This window comes from Pyrgilauda ruficollis, unplaced genomic scaffold (assembly GCF_017590135.1).
Source record: "Pyrgilauda ruficollis isolate IOZ18807 unplaced genomic scaffold, ASM1759013v1 scaffold65, whole genome shotgun sequence".
In the NCBI taxonomy this organism is placed as follows: Eukaryota; Metazoa; Chordata; class Aves; order Passeriformes; family Passeridae; genus Pyrgilauda; species Pyrgilauda ruficollis.
Genome location: NW_024528266.1, coordinates 1,729,673 through 1,736,124, shown reverse-complemented (window position 1 = coordinate 1,736,124; position 6,452 = coordinate 1,729,673).

Here is a 6,452-nt window from a genome sequence, read left to right as displayed (position 1 = left end):
TGCTGCAGCTTTTCAAAATTTGGCTATGTTTAGGAAAACACTGAAAAGCAGCAAAAGGAAAAATGAAAAAAGGAGTACTGCCAAGCCAGAGATGCAGCTAACTGTTACCTCTAGTGAGGAAGCATGAAAAACAAGAAAGAATGCATTTAAAGATATAAATACTTCCTTTAGAAGTATTTCTTAACAACTGAGAGACAGGCAATCCATTTAAGTAAAGCTTTAACATATTTAAGGAATCTCAGCTCTGCTTTCTCACAGGAAGCTGAACTCAAACTCTGACCTCCAGTCCTTCCATCTCTCAGCTTTAGGTGACAGATGGGATGGGGGGGTTGGGTCTTGGGACAATGTTTACCACTTAAAAATGGAAAGAAAAAAGGGGTTCTAGCAATCCCCAAGGAAGCATTGTTTCTTTTTGGGCAATGTGCTTTCATATGTATATGTGTATATATATTTATTATTTTCTTTTTTAAAATGAGATACATTTTTAAAGAGGTCAGTGCCAAAACAGCAATTTGATTTTCACTTTTCCTTGCTTGTGCTCACTTTGCATTTCTCCTGCAGGTCAGAACATGTGAAACTACAAATAGAGAGACAAGCACCACTTCAAAAATGCCTGGTTTTAGAAGCCCACTTGCTCTTCAATTAGCACATAGCTCTTCTCTTAATAAACTACCATGTATCTCTGAACACAACCAATGGCAAGTTGCCTTCTCTCCCACAAAAGACACTGAAAGCAATTAGTGGAAAAACAAGTAACTGTTATTAACAGTTACATTTTCTGCCTGGGCTACCAGGGCCCATGTGGCGGTAACAACAGCAGCTCACAGTAAAATGACCTACAGCAGGCTGCTCAGCCAGACAGAGCACCAGGGAGAAATCAGTCCCTCCAAGAGATTCTTCCCCCAGGCATCCATCAGACATACAGATATAAAAGTTCAGCATGTAAAGGCCACATTAGCAGACACATCCTTAGACTGCTGCAGAGATGATGGCTGCAATCACATCATCTGCCCCCTCAAATTTACCTGTTCTTTGGAATTCTTCTTTGCAGTGTATTTGAAGGATTTCTTGCTTGACTGATCTTATTTTGTTCACACAGAATCATTCCATTGTTTATTTCTTTTAGGCTCTTGGAGAGGGAGAAAATCCATTCCCAGAGTTAGAGCTCTGTCTTTGCAGGAGTCCCCTCACAGGCCCAATTTAAAAGCACTCAGGTGGTGCCTGATGTTAACTTGAGACACCTGCCATGGTAGCAAAGCTGAGCAGAAGAGTGTCTGAAAGACTGAAAGAAACTGTGTATTATTTTCCAAGTTACCCTGCTGTGCCAGTTTTAGGGATTTTTCATACTGCCTCCTGTCAACCTGCACTTGCTTCTTACCTACTGTGTTCCTGATCGCTACTCTGTCCTGGGCAAATATTCCAACTTTCAGCCACAACACTAAAATGTTCTCTCTCACTTCTTGGTCCATACATTTCCTGCTTTAAAATGCCAACACCTCTGTCTTTTCCCACAAAACAGTGTGTTTCTACTGTACAATAGCTTTTAGCTATACCAGAGCTTTCAGTTCCATTGTGTATTCATCTAGAAAATTAAATTTTGAGCTTTTAGCTATACCAGAGCTTTCAGTTCCATCTAGAAAATTAAATTTTAGATGGCAATGGTCCCTGCTACTTTTCCCTGGACAAGGCTTTGCCAGACACTTTCTCATTATGTCACTTGGATTCAATTACACTTTCCTTTGGACTAAATATTGCCACAGATACCCAATACTTTCACTCTGCTATATAAAAATAGAGAGACCTTTCATCCCTTTTTTTTTTTTTTTTTTGAATTCTAGCACTGTTCATGTGTAATACGACAGAAACCTTTGCTGCCAGTATTTCTGGTTTCTCCCCAAACTCTTAACCAACTGGTTGCATTTAGACAGCTGGAATCTAGCCCTGTGTTAATAATGTGAGGAGAAGTGTTTCCATTCACCCTGGTGCCCGGGAGATGGATATAGCCTCTGCACACCTGAAATCCAAGAACACCCCTGTGGCATGTGGCACAGGACATTCCGGGAGTTGCAGGCCACGGCCTCCTTTTTAATGGGCTTGTTTCCTCTCAGTGCTTTGGAGCAGCAGGAGAATAAAAGGTTATATTTGTAAAAACTATCACTGCTTCAAATTGCAGTAACATAAGTGGCTTTTCCCAATACATTGCCACTAAAGGGCTTTACAGCTTCCCTTGCCCGTGACCTATAAACCTCCTTGCTTCCACTGCCTGCCTCTTGGGCTGCTGGTGGAACTGGGAAAAAAAACATTTTTACTGGCAAAAAAACCCACGAAGCAGGAGGGGAGATATAGAGAGGGGCCCAGCGGGACACAGGTATTCAGGCATGACACGAAAATCCCTAAATTAATCACGAGGAATTGAAGAAATACCTGAAAGACCCTTGATGTGGAAAAGAAGTGACCAAACTCCAGGCCCTCCCTGGCTGCCCTTGCAGACAGCCACCTGATGATACATGGGTGGGTGCATTTTGGGCCCTAGCAGTGTGAAAGCACCCAGGATGCATCCAGCTGCAGGAGCTGAAGGTAGTGACTGAAAGGTTTTTTTTAGGCACATTTTCTGTGTAAAACACTTTTCCTCAATAGGGGTGGCAGCAGCAGGGTGGAGGGAACGACCACAAAGTTTGGGAGTCTGTTCAAACACAAGTCCTCCTCCCCAGTAAAGGTAAATGACCCTCTTTTGCTCACCTCACAACTTTCTGGTGGGGCTAGAGCAGATGCTGTGATACCAATATAGCCACGGCAGCAGTGCCTAGCTGTAATCATTAGCCAGAAAGAACAGGCTGTGGAAAAGAGCTGCTGTAAAATAGCCCATTACTTCATGGCATGGATTCCAGGAAAACACGTTGTATTTTGGTTACGGATACTCGGAGTGGGAACTGCTAGTACGGCACTCGAGATAAGGAAGAGGCCAGATAGACCTAAATAGCAAAGCTTGGTATGACTTCTTATGTAATTATCAGCTCCCCATCACCATGAGGTCTGTGTGTCTCAGGCAGCTAAAAATAAAGCAGCTTCCCCCTGCCCTTCTCTCCTTCCAGCCTGTGTGAGGAAAGACCTGACTCACTTGTGTTTGGGAGAGCCCTCTGAGCTCCCATGGGCTTTCCCTTCAAAGGCAATATAAAAATAATATTGATTTCCTAAGAGTATTTTTATAATAGGGTTTTTTTCCATGTGGCACACTCACAAGATGCTGGGACTTTCACTGTCATTTCCAGTGCTTGATAATACTGAGATGAGATATTTCAGTTACTAAGCATAAAAGGAAACATCCTGTAGGATGGAATAGAAACGTGGGCAACACTTCTTCCAAATTGCTTATTAAAAAAGCTATATTCTCTGAGAGAGAAGACTTGGAAATCTTGCCCTTAGAAATGCAATGTTTATATTATTTTCTGGTTACTTCCATAAGGCATGCCAGATTAAGATGTGAGGATAATATTAATTCAGTGCCTGCTATTTATTCATTATTCCTGGAGAAGGTCCCAGGCATATGTTTTGGTGGCAATTGCAGCTTTTTCACTTGAAGCTGTGATTGAAATTCACCATATTTATACAGATACTAACATTAAGTGGCAAAATTTGGTCCCTGTTTGGGATCCAAAATTTCAGTTGTTGCATTGCTTGGATCTAGGGGATTGTTTTGTATTTCTGATATAATACATAGAGTCGAAACTCAGATATTTCAGTGATTTTGACCACATCCTGCATTCAGGGAGCATGAAATGTCTGGGTTTGGGCTGGAGAGAGGAGGCAACACTGCTACTGTCTGCTCACACTTTGTCCCAGCCTCTGGCTATGTTAAATGGGATAATTAACATTTTCTTGCCCCTCAGAAGATCTGAGAGACAGCCTGTTGATAAGTTGTTCCTCACAGTGCTTGCCAGCTGCTTAAATAAATATTTTGTGAACACTCTGTAACTGCAAACACGTCACATTTCTACTCCAAGTCTTTCAGATTTTTGCACAGCTTCAAAGGAATGCTGTCATAAGAGCAGGGATACTCTGGGCTGGGAGAGGAGAAGAGAAGGGTCCAGAGCAGGGTGTCTGGGGAAAGGACAAGGGCAAATGACACATGATGTCCTCCTGGGACGAGCAGCCAGAGCAGCTTTGCAGCTCACCCAAGGTGTGCCGTGGTTTCCCTGTGCTTCTGTGCCAAGTGTATGGGGCTCCTGGATTCAGGTGGACAGAGTGGAACACTCACCTGTGAGAGAAGATGATGAGGTGGTGCAGACTCAGGGGGGCTCCAAGGAAGGTGCCCACTCAGCAATGATCATCCATTCTCCCCCACCCCACAAGAACTGGAGGGCACTGAATGAAATTGCAAGCAAAGGGAGGCTCTGTTTTGTATAAATCACAACTGAACTGCAGAGCCTGTGGGATGTTTTCATAATTAGGCTTTCACATGAGTCTCAGGATCTATTTCATAAATCCATGGAAGAAAAGAGGTCTGTGAAATCTTATTAAATACCATTTCTGGCATAGAATCGCCAGAAGTTCTGGGAGAGCAAAGCAGGAAAGTATTGGTGCCTTTCCTGCTTCTCTTTGTGGTTACTTATTGCTGGTCACTGTTGGAGACAAGATATTGACTCAACTGGACCCTTGGTCTAAGTATGTATGGTTAGGGGGGGGCTTCCATTTTTCTGTGAAAAAAAAAAAAATCTTGTTTTTATCTATTCAGGCTGGAGAAACAAGCTTGAAAAGGAGGAGAGGAGAGGAGAGGAGAGAAGAGGAGAGGAGAGAAGAGAAGAGAAGAGAAGAGAACTTCAGTCACTCCCAAAATAGGCAAGATAGTAAAACCCTGAAAAAGCATAGAAGTCTTTTTTTCACTTGCCCATTTCTCTTGGCCTCTCAGACCAGCACACCTGGCAGACTGAAGTCTGGGGGGACAAGGCACACAGGAGAGAGCCCCAGGGGCTTGTCAGGGAGTTCAACACTGCTGGGCTCTGATGCAGCAAAATAAGGTTTTAAACTATACTGTGATGAAAAGACAATTTGGTGCCAGGCAGAAAAGGCCACACCACCTCAATTCCCAGCCTGAAAAAAGTGTGTGGCTTTTAGGTAGCATGACAGCGAGGAAGAAAATATAGCACAACGCAGGATCAGCCCGGCCAGGCAGCTGAAGTTCAAGTTATTTCCACATTACAAAATACCTTAGGGGACATGCAATTTTTCCACTAAAGTTTACAAAAAGGATAACAGAGATCCTACTGGTCTCTTGGCAATTTTCCTCCTCAGCAAATCAGAAGCAGTTTCTTGTTCAATGGCTGTGCATTGTCAGGAAATTTACTGCGTTTCTTCAGCAGGACTCCTGCTTTGTGTACTCTCCTGACAGTCACACAAGCACTGAGACTCAAAACAATGTCAGCCTGTTTAAAACCATCTCAAGACATTTTTTTAATAGCAGGATTTGTTTCTGTAGGTATTTGCACTTTTAAGGAATTTATTATCATTCTGCTGGGGCAATCAGTGTCTGAGACTGGCCTCTAATGTCTGTCACTGACACTTCACTCTAATATCCTATTTTTCACCCCAGATGTGTAAAAAGAGTAGTCACATCCCCCTTGGTCTTCTTCTGCTGCATTTAACAAGGTGAATGAAGTTTGGTCCTGTAAGAGAAACTTTTCATCCCATTTTCTCCACATGCTGGTGCCCAGATGGTCACAGTGACCCAAGCATGAAAAAGTTGCTGATGATTCTGAGCTCACTTCTGTTGGATTGTCCATAGGCGGGGTTAGGCAAAAAGACCTGGTTGTACTAATTGCTTGGATACAGCTTTTTTATATCCTTTGTGAAGATGGAATTAGCCCTTCTGTTGCTTCTGGTAGATCAACAGTTTCCACTCTAAGCTGCTGTTTTCGTTTGCTTTGCATTTACCCAACTCCAGCGTGTTCAGTTTCACATTTTCCACACTTGTAGTCTGCTCTGGGCTGGATTTTTTTTTTCTCCATCTCAGGAAATAGGGATCATTTATTTCCAAGAACATGCCTGTGGAAAATTAGTTGTTAATGTTAAATACATCCATCTGTTCCTTTGAAGAGATTTGCCACCTGCTTGCAGTGGAAAGGAACCAGAAATTTGGCAAGGAGAAACTCTAGTGAGACACCTTCTGCTGTCCCCATGAAAATCTACTCCCACTGAGCTCTCTATAAATGTGTGGAAAATACCAATTTCATATGGCACCCACTAGCACACGTCTGGCTGTTCCAGGAGAGCAGTTCTGCTCCTCAGCATGGAGGGAAAGGACCGGGATGCATCACCCCAAGGAGCTTGCACCACTGATAACAGCAGAAGTCCATCTCCTCACCTCCTATTGCCTGATCAGTCTTTGGCTGGTTCAGTCCAGAACAAGGTCCTGAAGATGACAAGGGTCTTCTGGAGCTTTGCTTTAAGGTGAAGAA